At 41.0% G+C, this 24,805-nt stretch overlaps 1 protein-coding gene and 1 pseudogene across 4 annotated transcripts in view; one reads left to right on the forward strand and one right to left on the reverse strand.

Moving 5' to 3' along the window:
- NELL1 (neural EGFL like 1) overlaps positions 1-24,805 on the forward strand; it is an 856,536-nt gene that overhangs the window by 520,898 nt on the left and 310,833 nt on the right. The window lies entirely within an intron of this gene.
- LOC309667785 (vacuolar ATPase assembly integral membrane protein VMA21 pseudogene) lies at positions 2,501-3,379 on the reverse strand (annotated as a pseudogene). Its single transcript has one exon. The product of its transcript is annotated as a vacuolar ATPase assembly integral membrane protein VMA21 pseudogene (transcript).

Here is a 24,805-nt window from a genome sequence, read left to right on the forward strand (position 1 = left end):
ACATATAAAATGGTATCCACTTGAAGAGCTAATGACATCAGATGCATTCTACAGCAGACTTCATTTTTAAGCACAATGAGAAAAAAGATTATATTCTGGGGAGCAAAATGGTAGGTGAGGTTAAGAAGGTCATGTGATAAATCAGTAGCCCGTACTGACACTTCAAGTTACACTCCCTAATTGAGGTTATCTTTACAATCAGTTTTCAAACAGTAGTGAACATATTCCTACCTTATAACATTTATATAAGGGCTCAATTGTAGCTTTCCTTTCTATACATCCTGAAAGGATGTACAAGAGGAAATCACTGAGACATCTTGAAAAATAAATCTATTTGTCAAATACCATGTTATTTCAACAGCAGCAAACTAGTCAGTTAACAGTTAAAACCCTAAGAAAATATTAACTTGTTTGAAAACAAGTCTATATTATAGTAGCCCCAAATATCAACCTTAACATCCGATTCTAACTTTCAAATGCTGGGTACCTTTTCCAAGAGGAAATTACATCTGCTTTTACATGAATCCCCAGTTTAAATACTTGCAGAAAAACACCCATATTATCTACTCAGCAAATGTCTGAAATCAAACAAAATAATCCAGCACTGGACATTAATATCTTACAAATAGCATAAGATCCCAAAAGTACGAGAAAAACCTTGGCATTATAGAAAAAGAAATTAGGTGGACAAATTCTAAGTACAACAAGACATCTAAAGAGGGGACCATCTAGAAATCTACCATACAGTACACTAGACTCAATCTGGAGTATTCTACAATTTCATATTAAATATGTACAATTTTATACCAAAACTATAGTCTTTTTAAGAAAACATTTTACATTTAGAATAACTACTTAAGACATTTAAACTGTAGATAATATTTAACTATAAGCAAGAATAAAAAATAGTCCTATAATAATATTTTATTATTTTTTTAAATGAATTTATTTATTTATTTATTTTTTGGGTGTGTTGGGTCTTCGTTTCTGTGCGAGGGCTTTCTCTAGTTGTGGCAAGCAGGGGCCACTCTTCATCGCGGTGCGCGGGCCTCTCACTGTCGCGGCCTCTCTTGTTGCGGAGCACAGGCTCCAGACGCGCAGGCTCAGTAGTTGTGGCTCACGGGCCTAGTTGCTCCGCGGCATGTGGGATCTTCCCAGACCAGGGCTCGAACCCGTGTCCCCTGCATTGGCAGGCAGATTCTCAACCACTGCGCCACCAGGGAAGCCCAATAATTTTTTTTTTTCTCAACAATTAAATAAACACAAATGCCTTCTTTGCTTTTATGCCTAACTACCTCTCTACTCCTTTAGTCCAGTTCCACAGCATCAAAAGTAGGGGTGAATAAACAAAATCAGTAACGGCAAACACTCACAGCAAGGGCCATTGTATTAGGGATTGTCAATGATGGGAAATTTGTACAATGAGATATCTAGTTAAAAGAGTAAAGGTAGAATGTGCTTTTTAAGAAAACGGCCAATAATCACTCATCTGAAAAAATGCAAATAGCCGCCAGGTGAAATTGGCAGAATTTGAACTTAAACCAAACTTTTAGTGTGTATCAAACTAGCATTAAGAAATGCACACAGGATGTAAACCAAAATAGTGGTTATCTCCAGGTGGCAATATTACAGGGAATTTAAATTTTCTTCCTGTTTTAATATGCATTTTTTTCAGGTGTGTTTTTAGATTGCACACAAGTAGTACCAAGTGGCTAGAAAGAACACAGACCAAGGATACTAAAGTAAAACCAGAGGGTCTTTTTCTATCAGAAAGGACCTCAAGGATTATCTAACTTAGATACATTATCTATGTATCTGGGATATAATGGCACTGATTTAAAAGACTAGACTAGAAATTCCAAGAATACTTCCTGGATGATAAAAATAATCTATTTTCAGGATTGTTTACACTCCCTAAGTATGCAAAAATTAACACATTTAAATGTAAATTCCTTCATATACATTATTAAAAAGTAGGAAAAACAAATTTAAAGGGAGTTTACACAAACTTGTAATTAAAGCATCAGTTCGTTGTTGAATGACAGAGCAAAGCAGATCATTACAGAGTTTGTCTGAAAGCAGGAGGCTGGCCTGCAAGGGGCCTTGAGGGAGTAGGCTGGGTGCCCAGGCAGGCAGCTCTTTGCTTTGCTGTCTGCATTCTTCAATAAACCCAGTCCTTTTACATGAATGGGTGTGATTCAGCCTAGTTTCCCGAGGAAATAATGTAATGAAAGATTTCTATTGACGAGGGATTACACTTTATGCAAAATTTCTCAGTGACATTCAGATTAATTCCAGTGTCCAGGATTTAAGCAATTTCCAGTAGGCATTTACAACCCAAAATCCAATGACCTTGTATTTTCATGATAGTTAGGGAAAGTGTTCCAGCGAAAAATAAAGTTTAGATTTGTTCCACTATGTACATCTGAATATATCCAGAGGAGTAAAACTCAAAGCCAACCAAAAGACGAAATGCTATAAAATATTTTTTTGTTGTAGGGTAATCAAATTCTTCCCAGAATAATGTGTAACTAATTTCACATATTTATTTGCAACCAATTTAACTTTTCCAAATTCTCATTTGCAAATGAGAGGCTCACACAATTAAAACTGATGATACAAACCATTGTTTTAGAAGGATCAGAATTTACACTAGTCAAACGTGACTCCATAAGATTGATTTTAACATGTTCTTTCAACTTTATTAAAATCATCAATATCCCAGATGCATTTACCACTTAAAAAAAATCAATTTAATGCTATCAAAAGGTGATGTTCGCTTTAATCCTGTTTGCCTTCATGCCACTGCCGTGAGCCTTTATTCCAGGCCACATAAACAAAGAGGGCCAGCACCACGTGGGCGACCACTGCAGCAATAGCAGCATAAAAATAGCCGTCTCTACTGGACATCCCAAAGGCGCCTTCAAAAACATAAGATTTAGTCGTGAAATACAACCCAATAGGTACAGTGATTATTAAAGCTGTGAAGAACAGGAGCGTCTCCAGAGTAGAGGCTAATGAACTTTCATTTCTGAAGTCGCACGGCTGCAGCACACTCAGCGCCGCTTTATCAAAGTGCTCCATGGTATCCACGCGCCCGCACCAGGCGCTCACAGGCGGGCTGGGTTCAGGGGCCGCGCTCAGTCGGCTCCGCAGGAGACCGGTCGCGGCGGACCGCGCCGCTGGATGTTATATTTTAAGGCAAGGTTAGCATAAATCGATCTGGTTCTTTATTTTTTTAGTCTGTAAAGGGTGACAATTATTTCATAATACTAGTTTCTTACTGAATTAATCATGCAATTATGAGAAATAGCCAATATCTATATCCGATGTTAAATTCCTGATTAAATTTTTTCTTTTTAAATTTATTTATTTATTTATTTATTTATTATTTATTTATTTATTTATTTATTTATTTATTTATGGCTGCGTTGGGTCCTTGTTGCTGTGCGCGGGCTTTCTCTACTTGTGGCGAGTGGGGAGCTACTCTTCGTTGCGGTGCGCGGGCTTCTCATTGCAGTGGCTTTTCTTGTTGCGGAGCACAGGCTCTAGGCACGCGGGCTTCTGTAGTTGTGGCTCACGGGCTTAGTTGTCTGCCGCATGTGGGATCTTCCCGGACCAGGGCTCGAACCCGTGTCCCCTGCATTGGCAGGCAGATTTTTAACCACTGCGCTACCAGGGAAGTCCCTGATTAAATTAAAAAAAATTTTATTGGAGTATAGTTGATTTATAATGTTGTGTTAGTTTCTGCTGTACAGCAAAGTGAATCAGCTGTACATATACATATATCCACTCTTTTTAGATTCTTTTCCCATGTAGGCCATTACAGAGTATTGAGGAGAGTTCCCTGTGCTATACGGTAGGTCCTTATTAGTTACCTATTGTACATATAGTAGTGTGTATTTGTCAATCCCAGTCTCCCAATTTATCCCTCACCCTCCCCCCTCACCTTACCCCTGGTAACTGTAAGTTTGTTTTCTACATCTGTGACTCTGTTTCTGTTTTGTAAATAAGTTCATTTGTAGCCTTTTTTAGATTCCACATATAAGCGATATCATATGATACTTGTCTTTCTCTGTCTGACTTACTTCACTCAGTATGCCAATCTGTAGGTCCATCCATGTTGCTGCAAATGGCATTTCTTAATGGTTCTTCTTAATGACTATCACACTGTGAAAGCTAAGTAAGCAGTCAAGAGCCTAGAACGGTTTCTGTTGCTGGGTCTGCCTGGCCCAGATACTTCTTAATATTACCTTGGAGGCTTCTTTTTTTTTTTTTTCGGCCACACCGCATGGCTTATGGGATCTTAGTTCCCCAACCAGGGATCGAACCTGTGCCTCCTGCATTGGAAGCATGGATTCTTAACCACTGGACCGCCAGGGAAGTCCCCTTAGAGGCTTCTCTTGATCCAGATATTTATTAAGGTAAAGGATAAGTCTAAAAACATTTACAAAGAACGTGCAAGTGTCAGCATAGTTTGGCAGTAGTGCTAACTGCGATCCTTCCTCAACAGGATTTTGGTGGGATGCTAAACTAGTACTGACCAGTAGAACGTGTTGTGGTTTACACTTGCCTGCTTTCACATTTCTGCCTCTTCCTGTTCCCAACACAAGGATATGTTTCTTCATTTCAGCCTCATGCATGCCACTCTGTTTGTTTTCTAGAATAAAGTTAGATACGTTCCTGGCAGAGTAACTCAGCTCTGCTGAAAATTGCTCAAAGCTTTAGTCCCTAAAATACAGCCATCTTGCAACTCAACCACACTGAGTTTGGTATCTGTTTCTATTGCTTTTGCCTAATCTTCTCATTTATACATAGATGTTTATTTTCCAGGGCATCTGGATTACACCTTGTCCTGTGATAATGAGCCAGTTTCCTCATTTGCTAATAAACATAATGACATTTTCAAATTTCTTCTCACCCTTAGCTTCTAAATTTTAGGGAAAACTGGAAGGCAGTAGGGTTAACGTGTGAAACTGCTTGTATAAGGTTAGGAAACAGTGGTAGCTTCTGTCACAGACAAGCTTGAGAATTTCAGTAGTTCCAAAACACTAAGTTCTTACCTATCACTCACTAAGAGCTGGTGGTGTGTGTAGAGGGTTGTGCCCCACACAGTAACTCAGGGACCCACTCACCTTCCATCTTGTCACTGTGACCTCTTCTTGGTTCCCAGAATCCTCACCGCTCCATCAGTAGACAGGGAAGGAGAATTAGGTCATGCGTGGGAGCTTTCGATGGGCCAGGCCTGAATGTGATGCATACCTCTTTGGCTCACATGGCACTGAGCAGAATTAGGTCCATGGCCCACCTAATGATAGAGCAGAATGTCTGTGTGCTTGGGAAGGAGAGGGAGGCCGCAGCTGTGGGTGAACACTAGCAGTCTCTGCTATATTGCTGTTGTGAATACGATTCTAAGTGAATAAAAGTGGCTGCATTATGATTTGTAGAAAACAAACCTCCATATGCAATTCTAAAATGGGTTCTGGCTGATGCACTGTGAAGAGTAGGCTTTCCAGTAAGAAAGATGGAGTATCCAGGGTTTAAAAAGGTCTCCAGTTGAATTCACTCATTCTTTCCAACCGTGTCATCACCACTTCTCTCTGGCTTCTGTCAAATTAAAGATAGCTCACTTTTTATCCAAGCTACTGATCCTGCCAGTTTTAAGAAAAATTGAGAAACTTTATGGGTCACTTGAAAGTAGTGCAAAAAACTCAGCATCGTTACACATCTCTTCAGCAGAACTGCCAGTGGCATAGTAAAGTAACTCTCCACCTGAGCGCTGGACCTCTCATAATTCTGTTACTTAAATAACTGATTCCTGCTTGTTACTATAACTCTCTTCCTATGTTTTGTGATCACTTCTTCCAAAATCGGTGAATTTTCCATTTTTAAACTTACAACAGAGAAATCATCATGTGTTGGTTCTCTTGCACTGTGTTCTTGTATCACCTTACTGATTTAGGGATAATACTATTTGTAATGTGCGATATTCTGAAACAGATACTGGACAGGGATAAGGCCAAATTTCAAGTATTTATTCAAATATAGTTTAACTATAGTTTTAAGTTGTGTTAGGAAAAATGCACTAATTTAAGATCGATTTTCTTTTAAGTAGAATATTAAAATTTCATAAAATGGATATTTTGCTTGTATTAAGTGACTATGTAGATAAGGGAGGAATTCTAGATATTCTTCTAAAACACAGCCTATTTTTGGAGATGTGACCAGATGAGCTTGGAAAATGGTTTGAATTCAGCCTCCTAGACTATTTAAAGCAAGGAAATGATCTTTGGCATCTAAATGGCAAACTCTGTTTTGCACAGATAAGGATATTGAATATTGGTATATTCATTTATAGTATCTCTCTAAAGCCTACATTAAGTAGAAGAAAAATAAGGTGTAATAAATTTCTCAAAAGCGGACTTGCTTTATGTTTAACAGAACAAAGTAAAACACACACATGCACATACACAGGCATATGGTTTGACATTAGTAGAAGACGTAAAGACTCTAGAATAGCAATGCCCAGTTGAGATATAATGTAAAGCACACAGGTTAATTTAAGTTTTCTGGAAGTTGCTTTAACAAAGGTAAAAAGAAATAGGTTTGACACCTCTCGATCTAGGCATTTCAAGTGCTCAACAGATAGCTGTGACTACTGACTACTCCAGTAGCTGTAAAACATTTAGGATAGGTTTCAGTTAATAAGAATATGGCACACTCTTTAATCTGTACCCCTAAGCACATGGAGGAGATCTCTAGAGAGGCAGCATGGTGCCCTGAAAGTAAGAAATGGAGCTTTCCATCATTTTCTTTGTTATATTGAGCAGCCCAGGTCTGGCTTTCAGTTGAATGCAAAACTGTAGTGTTTATTAAGCAGACAGATGGTTGGAATCCATATACTGGGGGCTGAGAATATCTAATTCCTTCTACAGTATAGCATTTCCTGTCTCAGGATGGAATTTCCCCATAAAGTCACATATTGAATAGAAATGAGTAGCATTCATCAAAGCTCAAATTATACTAAGATAAGAGAGAGTAGAAGGGAAAAGAAAACAAGTCTAGAGCATTTACTTTTGTTGCATTTCAAGATCAGTTTCATATTAAAAACAATTCATAAGAGAGCAGACATGTGCGTTTCATAGTGACCTGCTTACCATGGTGATGCTTACCAGCTTTAAATAGTAACAGGCTCCGCAGTCTCTCGCAACAGTCGTCAGCCAGAGGAGAGCCATGCGTTCTCGAGGATAGGGAAACGCGGCAATTTGTGGATAATTTTCTGACACGCTTATCCATGCCACTTAGTGGGATCATACTTGAATGCTGAATTTACAGAGACTAAAACCTCATTATTTTAGACCCAGATAATTTGGAATTTGCAATAATTTTATTGAAATTGAATTAGCAAGAGGCAACCTCCAACAGTGTAAATACAAGGGCTTTTGAATCTGACACTCTTGACCTCAGACCTCCACTCCCACACACACTGTGGGATGTAGGGCCTAGCCTCTTCACTTCTCTCAGTTTGCTTGCTCGCCTAATGAATTTGGAGGAAATGACAGTAACTTCATCGTGGATGTTACCACCCCTGTCTTTTCCAGTCTGGCTGCTTTCTAATCCACCCGGCGCACGTCCAGATCCGATTCTCTGTGGCCTACCTGCAGGCTGGATGACAGAGTGACGAAGGGCATGGCTTCTGGAGCTAGACTGCTTGCTTAGAAGCCTGGCTCTTACACCTAGCTGTGACATCTGGGGCTAGTTACCCGACCAATCTGTACCTCACTTTTATAATTGGGCGTTGATAATTGTATATATCTCCATGGGTTGTTTTCAGGGCTAAGTGGAGGGTAAGTGCTTAGGGTAATGCTTGGAATATATTGGGTACTATTGTGCATCTCTCTCCCCTGTGAACTCTATGCAGAAGATCCTCCCGGGCATTCCCATGACTTTAAGGATGGGATTCACACTTCTTAGCCTGGTACACAGGTCTTTTCTGATCTAGTTCCCACCTCCCTCTTTAGTCTCATCTCCTGCCACTTCCCCTCCAACAAAACCAGTCCTACTTTAGTCAGACTACGTACAGTGTTCCAAGTCTTCCTTGCTGTGGAATAGCTCAACGGTTAAGTGCATGGACTGTTGAGGTCAGTCTGCTGGGTTCAAAACTGGTTTCTAGCACTTAGCAGTTCCATGACCTTAGAAGTTACTTAAACTTCTCTGACTTGAGGGTTAAATCAAGTGCCTGTACATAGTGTGTTGTTAGTTGTTACCTCCTCACTTTGAATGAAAAATCTTTGCCTTCGTTTTTATTTGGTGAGTGCTTGTCCTTCAAAATGCAGTTCAAGTTCTACCTCTTTCAGTCCATTTGCCTTCACCCCTCCTCCGTGTTCCTGCATATCATTCTCTGTCTTGGCATTTATCACACCATAGTGCAAGTGCTAATTTGCTTAATCTATCTCCCTCAGTGGCCTGGGAAGGCAGGCAGCATGTCCTTGTCATCTTTGTGTCCATAAAGCTTAACACATAAGGGTTATTTAATAAATATTTGTTGAGGAAAATAAGCCGTAAAATAGTTGTGAGGATTAAGTGAAATAACCTATGTTGACCATTTGGCACATAGTAGGAACCCAGTAAATACGAATTTCCTTTCCTTTAGAATTTACTAAAAGTAAGAAGTAAAATTTACTTTTTCCTATGTCGCATGTGAAAAGGGTTTTTTGCTTTACTGAGAAAATTAAGAAAGTCAATAAATAAGGATCTTGCTCACAGTACAAATATTCTACATTTGATCTCTATTTGGATGTGTCTTTTCTCATCAGAATAGTGATGAGAATGGTTTGGTGGTTGGGTCCACCATATTCAGGTTATTCCATTTAATATAAAGTATGCTTTCTTTTTACACAATGAATGTTGAAGCCATAGAAATATAATACTCTAAAGAAAAGTATGGCCATTTACCTAGAAGCCCACCCCTTTGACAATTAATAACAAACAAATAATAACAAACAAAAGGTATTGAGTACTCCACAGGGTACAGAGCGCTGCCAAGCACCTCAGAAAATGCACGTGACCTGGTGAACATGTGGTTCTTGCCCCTTGAGGAGCTTACAGTCTGGGGTGGGGGTCCAGGGGTTGGGGGGACTGAAAACTCACAGTCTTAGGAGTTGAGTGAACAACAGGGTAATTTATTAAGGCAAATTCTTCATCCCCTCAAGCTACCGTGGATGGAATCATTTTGGAATTCAACTAATCAAGAAAGAGGCAAGACTGAATTTGGTTGAGAATTCTTCAGGCTCATATAGTTTTTTAACATCCATCATAGTAGACAGAACTGACCTATCAGACAACTGAAAGTGGAGACTAGATCTCTTGAAGTGCAAGGGCTAGGACTTAATTGTGGTTACTTATTTTAAAAAGCAAACATACTGAACGGTATGACTAGGCTTATTACACTAGTTTAAAAATAAGCCAAGTACTGGCATGGCATTCCCCTCATGCTAGCATTGGTCATTTAAAATGGTGAATATTAAATATGTGGGCTCCACATCTAACCCACAGAATTAACAGCTGGCTTTTATTGAACACCTGTGAGCCAGGCACTGTGCTAAGAGCTTTACAACAAATATCTCATTTAAGTCATACCCGTTCTCTATGAAGGAGGCAGAATTATTGTCCCCATTATATACATGAGGAAACTGAGGCTTTAGAAAGGATGACTGAGGCAGTTAGCTATGTAGTCTAGGCCAGGGATGAGATTAGGTAAGGAGAAGGGGGTTTTTGAAAAACTGGAGGCATCATGTGTGTGGATACCAAGTCGTCACATGGATACAAGCTTGGAGAATGCCAAGACTTTTCCTACAACACAGCTCATGTGGGAACAGTAGACTTTGCATGAGAGAATTGCAAGGGAAGGAAACTTTTGGGGCATGAGCAAGGACCTGATGGTTGTTGAGGACCTGATTCTTGTTCCACCTGGTGGAGGAAGCGTTCTCTGAAGAGGATGAGGTTTTAGGGAAATACGTTTCCCATCCACTGAAGTCCCATAGACAAAATCTCTGGGACAGAATGGAGCAAGGAGCAGGAAGGAGAAAGGAAGCAGCAGACCTGATGTTGAGTTTGAACTGAGATGGATGCAGGGAAGGGTTGCATTTTGGGTGATGGAGATCAGAGGAGTGTGCCACCTGGTTAGGTTAATCTCCACATTCCAGTGGTGGTTCCTAAGGTAGAGTCAGGGGAATGACACCTGCAGAACCTGGATTACAGACAACTGGGGAGAGAAAAGGAGGACGGCCAGAGTAGAGAAATGGACACCTGTTGTTTTTACCAGTGAGCGTTCTTTCACCATATTGGTAACGATTCCTCACTTTCCTTCTGGGAGCCACCCCTCCTCACTTTTAGTCCCTATGGCCCTAGTGTTGGAACCCGTAACCCTTCTCTGACACAATTATAGAAGTGCATTCTCCTGGCCACAGAGATTGGTTCAGTTTTGACATGTTACCCAAGCAGATCCAATTAGTTTTTTCTTTCACCCCTCTGGTTACGTTCGACAGGGAGACTAACTTTTCTGCTATGGAAGAGGGTCTGGAAGAATATGACCAGGAACATTTATGGCCATTTTGAAACCACAGGGGAGAAGCTGTCTGAGAATGAAGCCAACACACAGAACTGTGTGGAGAAACAAAGTTGAATCAGACCTTGTTAATATCGTTGGCGCTTCTGTATCCAGTCATGCCTGAAGTGGGACCCCCCCGTAGTGTTCTTAATCCTGTAGCTCTGGGTTTTCTGTCATTTTCTAAGAAAGTGCTAACTGTTGGTATGGTAACTCAACTGCTTTGGGAAGGAAAGCAGTAAGAATCCTTAACATTCCAATGGGAGAAATCTTTGTATTTCTATGAGCATAACATATATTTGGAATAAAGATGCTAATGAATCAGGGTGGTTAAAGTTCTTACTATGAAGCCAAAAGGCAGGCAACATTTTAGATAGAAGAATAATTAGCAGATTTGACTACAGACTTGTACCTTTTTTCCTCTGGTATGGGCAGATTATTAGCAGTCTCAGTATTCTTGAATGAGGGTTTTTTCTTATTCCCTAGAAAGTTATTCATTGTATGAATGCGTATGTGGAGTTTTGTGGCTGCTTTTCTCCTCTTCACTCTTCTCTGGAGCCTTTCAGTCCAGGTCAATAAAACAGGCACCACTCTGCATCATTCGTACCATCCTCGAAACCCACAGGGTTCTTCCTTGGTTCCTGACTGTTGGAGTTAAAATATCATTTCCCTCTTCTTTAGAACGGTGCTGTTTTGATTTCTTATCAGATTCCAGCTGTATTTGAAGGCCTATAGCCTAATCTCCCAGATTGGTAGGGGAGAGTTGTCATATTTTGTCTCTGGCTGATAAGAATTGGAACACAAAAGAGTTCCCCCTTTGGGTAAGATTAAACCAATAACTCTACTTCAGATCATTTCATTAAATTGTATTATCTTGAGCAAAACACTCTATTCCTTGATATTGCAGATGGTAAATGTTGGGGAAAAGGAATAAAAATAGTAACTCCCAGTTTCTTTCACGTCATGATACACATGGAAATGATACTATTTGATAGGCACATGGGTGTAAATAGATGAGGCTGCCCGCTGCTGAGGGTCACCTGGCTGGGCTGAGTGGGTCGGTAGCTCAGCACACCTTCCCCTTTTCCTGGCTCTCTGATTGGGAAGCTTCTGGATTTGCAAACCATAAGGGCTGGATTTTGGTCCTAGCTCAGCCACTCAACCCCACTATACTCTTGGGGCATCCTCCTTTCCTTTTTTAAAAAAATTTTATTATACTATAGTTGATTTACAATGTTGTGTTTCAGATGTACAGCAAAGTGATTCAGTTATATATATATATATATATACACATATGTAGAAATTTATATACTCTTTTTACATTCTCTTCCATTATAAGTTATTACAAGATATTGAGTATAGTTCCCTGTGCTATACAGCAGGTTCTTGTTGATTATTTTGTATATAGTAGTATGTATATTTTAATCCCAAACTCCTAACTTATCTCCCCCTTCCCTTTTGGTAACCGTAAGCTTGTTTTCTACCTCTGTGAGTCTATTTCTGTTTTGTAAATAAGTTCATTTGTATCATTTTCTTAGATTCCACGTGTAAGCAATATCATATGATATTTTTCTTTGTCTGGCTTACTTCACTTAATGTGATCATCTCTAGGTTCATCCATGTCGCTGCAAATGACATTATTTCATTCTTTTTATGGCTGAGTAATATTCCTTTTTGGTCCTCAGCTCTGCATCCTTAAGTGAGGAATCTGAGGTCTAGTCCTAATGTAAATGACTATATATCAGGAGCATTATCAGATCTGAATAACAGAGGTTTATGAGGTGCACTGAGGCTTTAAGCATGAAAGTATCAACACAAAGCTCATTGCTTAGATTGTTTTATTACTGCTAAGCATCCCTGTTTTGTGCTGGTCTCAGCCTATCAATCACCAATGTTGTGGTTTGCCGTCAAGATGCCAAAGATCGTAATTTATTACATTTTATTTTTCTTCTACTTAATGCAGTCTTTAGAGATATACTATAAATGAATATACCCTTGCTTTTCTTCAGGTGACTGCAAGATGCCCTTCAGCAATTACCAGCAAGAAACTGAAAAAAATAAAGGTTTCTTACTTAAAAGACCTGGAAGTTACACAGCACACCGGGAGCAATGTAGCAAGGTCGCCAGGGGTGGGCCCAGAGGCAGGATGAAGCCCAGGGCCTGGGGTTCTGCCTTTATTGAAGTCAAGGGTGGGGGGGCCTAGGTTTCTGTGGGCTCACTCTTTATTGGTAGAACATATTTAAAACATAAGAGTGGTGATTTAAAGGACAGGAAGAGAAAAAAAAAAAACAAGTAGTCCAAATGGTCAGATATTTAAATCAATCAACATCTGTAAAACAAAGGTGTCTCAGTGCAGGGAGGTGACCTAGCTCTTTATGTAGTTGTGAGGCTGCAAGTATGTTTATTTGGGTTAACCATCTTTGAAGGGGATGCCTCTTGGAAATGAATGCCTTGGAAATCAATGTTTAAATCAGGCATTTGTATTACAAAAAAGAAACAACAACAATAACAAACCTGCCAGGGCTTATACCACAATACTCTTTAAAAAAAAATCAGACCTACATTATTTAAGATACCTGTATGACAGTCTATGATGGAGAGCGTCAGGGTCTGGGTTAAGTACTCAGAGATTATTCATAGAATTTCTGAACTAAAAGGAAGAGTTGAGATAATTTATTCCCCAAATACAAAAGAAGATTCTCCTAAAATCATCAGAGTATATTTACGTAGAGCATCAGGCAAATACACAATTGAGGATGCTTAGAGCCAGCTCCTAGTTGTCCTTTGGCAGCATAAAAAGAAACGCATAAATACATAATCCATACATTATTAACCAATTTACTCCTCCTTAGCCAAGTCTTTAGTATTTAGAATTAGAGACATTTCAGTATCAATAACCTGTTACATCCAGCAAGAGCGGGAGCTGACCACTTTGACGGGAAAGGACAGCACTAGATCCAGCAGGTACGGATAATTGGAGTCAAATGATCAAGGAGTAAGGAGAATGAAGAGACTACATGTGCCACCCAGGGTGCAAGAGAATCAAGAATTCATGATCATAGTCTAGGCAAACTTTTGGCAAGGGTGTGAGGGAGTGCTATTGTCTGAATGTTTGTGTCCCCATCAAGTTCATATATTGAATTCGTAAAACCCAAAGGTATTAGGAGGTGGGGCCTTTAAAGGGTTCTCAAGTCATGAGAGTGGAACCCTCATGAATGGGATTAGTGCCTTATAAAAGAGGCTTCAGAAAGCTCCCTAGCCCCTTCCAACATGTGAGGGCACAGTGAGGAGACACTGGCTGTGAACTAGGAAGAGTGGTGGGGCCTTGATCTAGTATTCCCCAGCCTTCAGAACTATGAGAAATGCATTTCTGTTTATAAGCCACCTAGTCTGTGGTATTTTGTTACAGCAGCCCGAACAGACTAAGACAGGGGTGTTCAAGATGATGGAATGGATTACAGTGAGGAGAACTCAGAAGTGGGGAATAGTGAACCAAGCAGATTTTTAGTGTTAAGATGGTCTATTTATGGGTAACTGGGTTCCAGACACTAGAATGAAGTTCAGGAACAAGTTCAAGGATAAAGCTTCAGTCTGTCAGAGGAGCAAGGACAAGAATAGGATTTATGAACAGGGCTGTATTTATTGAACACACACAGACACACACAGAAGTTAACATGTGTGGTATATTTAAATGTAAGGCTCTGTCCAGACATTTACACATACTATTACACTTAACCCTTACCAAATCCCCAAAAGGCATGCACTATTCTTTTTACAAATGAGACAACAGAGGTTTAGGTAACCACCTGTAGTCGCACTGTTTGCAAATGGTAGAACTAGACTTTGAAGTCAGGTCTACCTAACTTCAAAGTCCATCCTCTTTTCACTGGTATGTAAGAGAGGTTAGGTAACTAGAATCTTGGAAACAGGGACCAAGGAAGAAACACTGAGTAAGATTTGTAAAATACCCTAATATTGATTTGGGGGACATTTATGCATTCTGCCTTACGTCAGGGTTGATCCCTGGAATAAAAGGTGCAACAGGATTTGGGGTGCAAGAGCCCAGCTCAGAGCCTCGTGACCAAGTTGGCCCTGACACACCCTGTAACCATGTATCAAATTTCTTTCAAATCTGTTGCAACTGAAGGAAGCTGCGTCCATCTGAAAACTTTATGTCATTTTTTAGGGCAGCAGACTGAACCTCAGTATTAACCCAGGTATACATTGATATCCCTTACTAAAGTTAGTCAAAAGCAGTCAACTCCTTCTTCTATAATAAGTTGACAATTGGGAATTAGTCAGAAATGGAGCTAAAACTGAAGCTTTTCATACCTTGAACAAACATGTACAGTTTGAGGTTTTGCTTATTACTTTTATGTGTTCAGACTCTTAGGAGAGGTATCACAAGAAGGGAAACATTTCAAGTAAGTCAGAGGGTAGGAAAAATGATACAAAAGGCTTGAATATTAGGTTCTAATCTCTTTGAAGGCAGCTATTGATCACTTATACATGAGTTTGCATTTGAAGGCCTCTTAGCACCTACCTCTTGATCAATTTAACCAAGTGAATAATTCCTGAACTTGGAGTATAAAAATGATAACAGGTGAAGTATCCTAGTCTCTATTGAAAAGTATTTACATTTGAGTAAATTTACCAAAATTATGTCATTTTAAGTAAATCATATGTTTCTGAGGATAAGGATTAATCTAGAAATGAAACTCTTCATTGATGGACAAACAAGTCATTATAGAGGTAGAAGCACCTGTAGGGATCGTGTCTCTTATTTGTATGTCAGAATGCTCTGGGGAAAGGACTTGCCTATAACTGTTACTGAATTGAACTTGGGTTGGCTTGCTCACACGCAGTAAAGCCAATATATTGACACCAGGTAGTAGTGAAGGAAAGTGCAGCGTTTACTGCAAACACCAAAACAAGGAGTGCAGGCAGCTAATGCTCAAAAAACCCAAACTCCCTGATGGATTTCAGGGAAGCAGGCAGGAATTTTAAAGGCAAGGTGAGGTAGAGAGTTACATGGTGTGTGATCAGCTCATGCACAATTTTCTGACTGGTTGATGGTGAGGCAACAGGGTGGTGTCACGACTTAACCTTATCAACCCTCAGGCGCCAGCCAGTCTGGGGGCTACGTGCTTATAGTCATCATGCAGCTAGCTTCTTCCATCTGGTGGGGTGTTTTTTTTTTGTTTTTTTTTTTTTAATTTAGGGAAGGCTCTTTTATTTATTTATTTATTTTTATATTTATTTTTGGCTGTGTTGGGTCTTCGTTTCTGTGCGAGGGCTTCCTCTAGTTGCGGCAAGCAGGGGGCCACTCTTCATCGCAGTGCGTGGGCCTCTCTACTATCGCGGCCTCTCTTGTTGCGGAGCACAGGCTCCAGACCTGGTGGGGGTTTTAATGTCTGTAAAACAATTTAGGAATGTGCATCAGACAGTGTTATCTATGTCTTTCACGGAGGAACTAAAGATTCTGTGACTCTGCTATATGGTTGATTTACTGTTTAAATTGTTACCAGTTCTCCTAGCCCAACTGCTACTATCTGTTACTACATGTTCACATTCTTTCAATCATTAATTCTTGAGCCAGCCTTTTATGACTCAGGGGTGGTCTGAGAGACTAAAGCTTTTCTATAAACAAGAGGCAAGTAGAGGACATTGGCAGTGGGGGGTGGGGGTGGGAGGGGGTCTGTCCCAGGAAGGCCCCATAGGGTCCTGCTTGGTTACATAACCTCTTCATGATAGAATGAGGCTGAGAAGCCATGTTTCTAACTCTGGAAATCTTTTCATTATTCTATGATATCTTCCTCGACTTGTTTGTTTCACAGCTATTTTTATATGCTACTGTACACACTACAACTATAGTGGTAGAGTGGGAACTATGATTTACACGGCAATTTACCTGCTATCAAAGTAATTTTTACTCTGTTATTTGCCAGATAACTCTGGAGGGAGATAGCACTGTCAACTCTGTTTTACAGATGATGAAACTGAGTTTAAAGAGGGGGAATATGTTGCTCAAGGCCACATAACAAAGGTACTAGAGCTCAGAATCAAATGCAGATTCCTTGAATGCAGAATATACTCTTCTTCCAATGTATTGATCATAAGGCAACCATGTACTATAATATTCAACTTCTGACATTTTTGAGAGTGAAGAGGAAGATATTAATGATTTCACTGGTCCGGGATAGACATGTGGTCACCTTATAATTCACGCTACACTTCTTGATCAACCAAGAATATGTCAGATGTTCACAATCAAGGGTGTGATGGCCAAAACAAAACCTTAGTCTTAGTTCAGGAAGAGATGTCTGGGATGGTTTGAACAAGTCATTTATTTATATTTATTTAATTTATTTTTTATTGAAGTATAGTTGATTTACAATGTTGTTAGTTTCAGGTGTACAGCAATATATATTTATATTATATTGAAGGCTGTGGGGCTTGCTCAGCTGCGAGAATATATTCTTTTTCAGATTCTTTTCCCATATAGAATGAACAAGCTATTTTTAAGCTGACTAATGAGGATGAGTAGAAATTAGTGAAATAAGCAAGGTCAGAAGTTTGCAGAGGGAGGTGATGTGGAGAAAAAGAGAAAGACACCCATGTCAAAGGAGCAGTGTGGACCAGTTGCAAGAAAGCATGCACGTGTATGGAACTGCTTCTCTCCAGATGCCTGGTCATTCAACTACCAAACTTGCCTAAGAATTGTAGGCCACTGATTTATGCTGAGGATTTCTTTTCATAACATTAGGCAATGAAAATAATAAATGTGTCTCTGTGAAGTCAGCGTATGTTTAAATATAAGAGTAATTGTAAGACTAAATGGAACACTCATAATGGTACCTGAAGAAAATGGAATGATGGAAAAATGCCATTTCCTTGCTACCCAAGAAATTACATTATGGAAATTGTGTCACCAGAGTGAATTAATAGATGCCTTAAAAAATTCAGTGCCCAGCAAACAAATGCATATATTAAGTATCTTGAGTAAGATTAATGTTAAAGGAACGTTTGCTCAGTTTGTGGAAAAAGGCCTTTGCGTGCAGGGAAGGGGGTGGGTGAAAAGGGAGCTTTGAAATTGGACAGCAGGAGAGCATGCATATTCCTGAGGGATCTGAAATCCGTTGAACTGCCTTGATATTCATCTTTGCCCACCAGCCATTTTCAACAGTCCCGGGTCAGACTTGTCTTTGTTGCTAACTCCTTGGCTGTAAATGTGGCAGACACGCTGGTGATCATTGATGAAATGACCAACAAGCTGAACTGGGCTGTCTGCTGGGTGAGCTTCGTCTTTGCCATTAAGCGGAGTTTCCCGTCCCTTATTTTCACAGTACATTTCACAGCCATTTCTGAAAGAGCCCAGCTGTGCAGAGATGGCCACTGGGGGGGATGTGATGCTTTTGCGTGCAGCTCAGGGATGTCTGAGAGCAGCTGAGCAAGCCCCACAGCCTTCAAACACTCATCAAATTGCTTTCCAGAAGCACGTTTCTTCACCATTCTCTGACATGGAAGGGAGAGAGGGAACGGTCATGATCTGAAATGACAGACACTCTGGATGGGGGTGAGCTAATTTACAGGGGAAAATACAGTCTACAAGTTAAGAACAAAGAGAATAAGAGCCCTGGTAGACTGTCTTGAGGCTTTTAGTGTATCCTGGAGAGAGTGTCCTTAGCAGTGAATAGATGGGTCTTAGAAGAATGATGTGGGGTGCCAACGTTTTCCGCCCACTGTGGTTCACAGGGGTTTGCATCTATCTTGCCTGTCCACAGAAGCTGAACTTCTAAATCTGACACCTCAGCTGTCTTAAGTTTGTTGATAGCCTTCAGACATTCTGTTTCCCAGGAAAGTAATTGCCTTAGTCTTTTAGTGGTTAAACAACAGAGAAGCTCTCCTTAGGAAACCCGCAGGATATATCGTAAGGCAAATAGGCTTTTCTGCTTGGGTCATCTACCACAAAGCTAACAACTAAACTCAAAGTTTCTCAGCAAAATACTTTTTCTAAACTAGATTTGGAGGGAGAATTGGAATGCAGTTTGACAAGATTATATCCAGGCAAACCTCTGGGGTAGGGGTTGGGGGGAGGAGACAACTTCAGTAGAGCTGGGAAACCGGAAATGAGGACGTGTTGTTAAGAAGTGGCTTTTCATACATTTGTATAGTAATTAATGTGTCTCCCCTTCCCTCCCATTTCCTGAAACACTCTGATTGTTGTGTTTCCTGATTGCAGATTATATTCTTTCTATTTTACAATTTGTTCACAAAAAATGCACTAGCAAAATACGATTTAACACCTACCCAATTCCTTCTGGAAAGATCTGATGTGCTTGTGCCTGCCTGTCCAGATTCAGCACTGATCCTTCTCACCTCCACTTCTGATGGGGAATCGCCCTGTGCTCTTATTACTTAACGGCTTTTGTATTTGCTGGTATTTCTGCTTGGAATTTTCTCTAGGTTTTAACCATTGAGGAAAATGTCCTTCCTCTTTAAAGCATCAACTCAAGCCTTACCTTCTCATTGAAGACTTTCCCAATCCCCTTAGCGTTCAGACATACTCCCTCTCTGCTCCCACTGCAAGCACTTCTTACAGACATACCAACACTTGGTGTACATATCACCTCTATTTACATAGCTGTCTCCCCTACCAGCCTGTGATTCCCTCAGAGGCAGAACTGCTATCTTTCTCATCTTCATTGCCTAGCAGAGTGTCTGGTACATAAAAAGCACTCTATACTACCCATTCATGTTTATGACATTTATTTTTTCAAGGTTTCTTTACTTCATATCCATATGATATGTACTTTTTACCTCTGCTGAACAGTCTCTGTATAACTATATATTAGTTCTTGCTAGGAACCAAACATAGATATCTATGGATTGGTGTGACTTGAACACACAAATGCTGCATGGAGTGGACTTAGATCTGTACTGTGTAGTTAACAGAAGTGACGTGCTGCTGATCTGGGTGTGAAGCTAGGTAGGAAACAAATCCCACTGGGTTGCCCTTAGTGGTAACAGTTAAGGTTTGGAAGGTAGATCTGCTGTTGGATCTACTAATATATATATATTTTTCTTTCTTTCAAAGGCCATATAACTCTTCACTTTAGCCTCAGGAGGTCATAAGTAGCTTAAAGCCATCATCATGCTTGCACTGCTTGGTTAGCGTGAAATACACAGCAGGTCTCAGCCTGACTCCCTGGGGTCAGATATATTCATGCTATCAAACTGCCAGTGGCCTAAAAGTGCTCACTTTGCTAGACTGTGGAGCCTGGAGTCGTGGTAGGTGTTTGACTGCTCTCATCAGTGACTCCCTTTCCTAAAGCCTCTTGCTCTAGGCTGTGGGTGCAAACTTGGAGGGAAGGACCCGGGGTGTCAAAACAATGGCAATACAGTAGAATGATTAAGAGTATAAGAGTATCTGAGTTTGGGTTCCCCAGAGGCAGGCTATAAGAAAAGGATCTGAGCTCCTAGATTTTATTTGGGAGGCAAGCACAGGGAACACTGGTAAGGGAATCAGAGAGTCAGACAGGAAATGGGAGGTGGCCAGTGTTGGGTGCTTCACTTGAGAAGTGAGTTACAATTACGGGCAGCAGGAGCTCCATCCTTATGGGAACTTTGGATAACTGTGACCCAGAGTTATCTCCCCCAGGGGCTGAGTTGTTGGTGGTTGGCTGCTCCTGAGGAAAATGAATTTCCCAGCATTTGTCTATTGCCAGCCTCCTCTCAGGCTCAGCAATGCAGATGCTGGAAGGGGGACCTGGGCAGGTATGTGAGGAAATGGTAAGGCCCAAGGAGATGTGCGGGTGTCCTGCTGCGCACTGCTTACAAAATCAATACTCACAAATGGTAGAAAAGAAAGGTGCCTTTAACCACAATGCCGGCAATCTGGGGAGACGGTGGACTCAACATTCCCGAAAAAACAACCTCCAAAGATTCTGCTCGGCCATGAAAACTTTTAAAGGGAAACAGGGAAGTAACCTCAGTTAATCATTGAGATGGGGGTCAGAGTCATCGCCATCCCCCTGTGTGCAGGCTTGTGGGCAGACTTGTCAACTCCTCGTGATCTTCCTCTAGATGTTATCTTGTTCACACAGTTTGTTCCAGAGATTACTGAAGGGGAAGCTAGGGAAGAGATCCGGTCGTCTGTTAATCACTTATTCTTCATTTCTACTTCTTTTATCTACCGAAAGAACCAACAAGTTAGACACAAGGTATTGTGTGATCAAAAGATTTGAAAGGTGTGTTTGGGCTGGAGATGAGTAGAGCATGGGGGTGCCTGTTTTTAAAATTACTTACAATATAGCTTTGGTAAAGTGACAAGAAAAGGGGCTTCCTGCTGGGGGCAGTTTCCTGCAAAGAGCTGCTTACAGGGGAGGGACCAACAGTGTCCACTACAAGGAGATGTTAGAATGTTCTCCAAGACACAATTAATGTAGAATTTCAAAGTGAGATGCCGGGCCACCAAGTGGACGCTTCTCAGTAGATATTTCTGAGCCAGTTTCATGACTCTTGTATACCTCACCCACTTCAAGGATGTGGAAAGTCCAAGGGAGTGGAGTTAGCATTTTTTGAGGAGACCTTTTCTGGACAAATCTGTCCTGCAAGCCTCTTCACGTCCAAATGTGCCTGTACCGTTTCTCTTACCAAGCCTGGGAGCCCTTCAGTTGTATTACTGGGGGAGCCTCATATGTGGTTTCTGAAGTTTGGTGACACAGTGAGCTGGAACCTGAGTCCCACCTGGGGAGTGTTGGAAGACAGCCTGGTGAGCTGCTTTGGAGCTGAAGTGAAGGGGAGCTTCTGCTGTGATGGGAAGTAGCAGCGCTCTCTGAATAGCCCTCAGAGGAGGGCTGGGTGTCTCCTCATGGCCACTATGCTGCACTGGAGCCATTTTAAGTTTTGCCAAGGATGTTGCAAGGAAGTAACAATGGAACAGCGAGACTGTATGTGGATTGCAATAGAAAGAGGAGTTGAAGCTAGAGTGGCCACCTGAAAGAGAGTCATTGTCAAGGTCAGTGTAGTGGCAGGAGAGGAGCACCACAACAGAGTCCTTAACCGTATATCTGCCGCCAGAGATCCCTACTCTAAATGACAACTGCACCTCCCATCTAAGATGCATCCGTTTCTCCTAGTTTCTTCTCTCCAACCTTATCCTGGAAGGGAAAAAATAATTAGTTAGCCACCTAAATGACAACTGCACCTCCCATCTAAGATGCATCCTTTTCTCCTAGTTTCTTCTCTCCAACCTTATCCTGGAAGGGGAAAAATAATTAGTTAGCCACCTAAGGAAGAAGGAAACATGTAGGTGGGGAAAGAGAAAGGACCGTGTCCCTTTCTCCCACTGGAAGTGCCCACCACAGTAGACCCCAGCAGTGATTAGAGGTTGAAACCGTCTGGAGTTTGGATTAATGTCTAGTGCTGGACAATTGTTCATAAGACTTTCCAGTATCTAAGAGTGAGGAAAAAAGTTATGGGACTTGATCAAGATTTCATCTAGGAGCAAAGAAAAATCTTTCCTTAGGGTCAGAGCTAAAGTGAATTTGTTTATTATATCCTGTGGGTGGTGTTTGTTAAATCATGGTCTGGAAACAGACCTGGGTGGAATTTCTTTTTCTGTAGCTTGTTGGCAATGTGGTCTTGGTAAAGTTCCTTCCTCACTATTCTCCAGAGAAACAGAATCAATAGGGAACATGTACACACACACATATAAACACATACATAGTTAGAAAGATGATTATAAGGAATTGGCTCATATGGTTGTGGAGGTGGCCATGTCCAAAATCCCAGAGCCAGTGTCCCAGTTGGAGTCCAAAGATTGGAAGCTGCTGTAGAACCAGGAAAAGCCGAGGTACCAGTTTGAAGGCCATCAGTCAGGAAGAACCAGTGTTTCAGTATGAAGGCTGTCAGGCAGGATAATTCTCTCTTACTTGGGGAGGGGTCAGCCTTTGTTCTCTTCAGGCATTCACCTGATTGGATGAGGTCCATCCTCATTATGGAGGTCAAAGTGCTTTACTCATCTTCTGAATTAAAGGTTAATCTCATCCAAACACACCTTCACAGCAACACCAGCATAAGGTTTGACCAAATATCTGGGCACTCCGTGGTGCAGTCAAGTTGACACATAACATTAGCCATAACATTCACGCTCTGTGAACCCATTTGGTTCCCTCAAGGGTTGTGGAGAGATGAAATGAGAAAAGTGGAGAAGCACTGGCAGAGTCAGAAGCTCAGGAAATGGTAGCCATAATTGTTATTAATGGGAGTATTCAGAGAAGCCAAAGTTTGATCCAAGCGTAGGAAATAGAGAATTCAGAGGTGTAGAGTCACAAGATCAGAGTAGGCCAGCAATCAGGGGAGTAAGAAAAGAATGTCCCTGAGATAAGACAAATTTGAACCTTAAGTAAGTCTGGTGTTGGACAAAGAACCCCTTATATTGTGCCTGTTGAAGCAGGGAAAAGGTGATTGATTTAACAACCTTAAACATTTTTTTTAATAAGTTTATTTATCTATTTATTTATTTTTGGCTACGTTGGGTCTTCGTTGCTGTGCGCGGGCTTTCTCTAGTTGTGGTGAGCGGGGGCTACTCTTCGTTGTGGTGCACGGGCTTCTCATTACGGTGGCTTCTCTGGTTGCGGAGCACGGGCTCTAGGCGCGCAGGCTTCAGTACTTGTGGCTCGCGGTCTCTAGAGCGCAGGCTCAGTAGTTGTGGTGCACGGGCTTTGTTGCTCTGCGGCATGTGGGATCTCCCCGGACCAGGGCTCGAACCCATGTCCCCAGCATTGGCAGGCGGATTCTTAACCACTGTGCCACCAGGGAAGCCCAACAGCCTTAAACATTTATTGAACATCTGTTATATTCCAAATATTGTGTTAGTATTTGGAGATTTAAGAATGAATGAAATGTCATCTCTGCCCTTAAGGATGTTATAATCTGTGTGGGTAATCTTTTGATAACTTTACAAGTGTATTGGGTCTTAACAGAGGTATTATAAAGCATAGTGGGAGTGACTTTCTGTAATAGGGGGTCAAGGAAGTCTTTACCAACAGGTTTCTTTTTATCTGAATTTCAAGGAACAGGTAGGAGTTTGCTAAATGAATATGAGGGGTAGAGAAATAGCATGAGCAAATTCATGGAGGAACAATTGTTCATGGTATTTTGGGGGAACAAAGTATAACATGTTGCTGCTGGGTCACAAGGTTAGTTGAAAACAGAAGATGAAAAGAGTTCCAGGAAGGGTCCAATGGGTAGACTGGGCCAGTAGCCAGGAAATCTTGAAGGCTCCAGTAAGGAGTTTGGACTTTAATCTCCATAGAGCAAAAGAGTGTCATGGTCACACTGGTATTTTACAGAGGAAAGAAGAAAAAATAAAACAGCAGGGAGGAGTTTCTCTAGACCACTGTAGTTAAAAGACGATTATTTTTCTGTTTTCTCAGAAATGATTTCTTTTCCAGGATTTAGCTGGCCTAGCTCTTGGGAACCCAGCTGATATCAATGAAGCAGTTCACCCTCCTTAGCAGATTTGAATTTAAGTTGAATTTGAATCGAGTTGTCCTGATCATACACTTTAGAGTGGGGTCATATGTGGCCAATAAACTCTGAGATGCAATTTATGTACAATCAAAATTATCATCAAATCCTTTAAATCTCCTATAAAGTACAGCTCAGCATAGCTCCTCAGTTTAGTCAACAGATATTTATTGAGTGCCAAGATTTGTTCTAGATATCGTGGGTATAGCAGGGAACCAAACAGATTAAGTCCCTGCAGCTGGGGAATTAAACAATACAAATGAGCAAATAAATACATGTTTTCAGTTAGTGATATGTACCAAGAAGGAAAATAAAGCAGGATAAGAAGCTACAGAGTGACGGATGGAGGGAGGCTGTTCTCTGATATAAACAATAAACAGCCTTTCTGATAGGGTGATATCTGAGCAGAGCCTTGAACTAGTGAGGAGGTAAGCCAGGCAGGTATCTGGGAAGACTGTTGCGGGCAGAGAGAACAGCTAGTGTGAAATCCCTGAGGCTGGAGATTCTGAAGGAACTGCACGTAGACCTGGGCGGCTGGAGTTAAGTGTTCAAGAACAATGGTAGCAGATGCATTCAGAGGACCTAAGGTCAGATCACCAGGGACTTGCAAGTCCTGGTAAGGTATGCACCGGATTTTATTCCGTGTATGCAGAGGAATCAGTA

Source organism: Balaenoptera physalus, assembly GCF_965194825.1.
Source record: "Balaenoptera physalus genome assembly, chromosome: 10".
Taxonomy (NCBI): domain Eukaryota; kingdom Metazoa; phylum Chordata; class Mammalia; order Artiodactyla; family Balaenopteridae; genus Balaenoptera; species Balaenoptera physalus.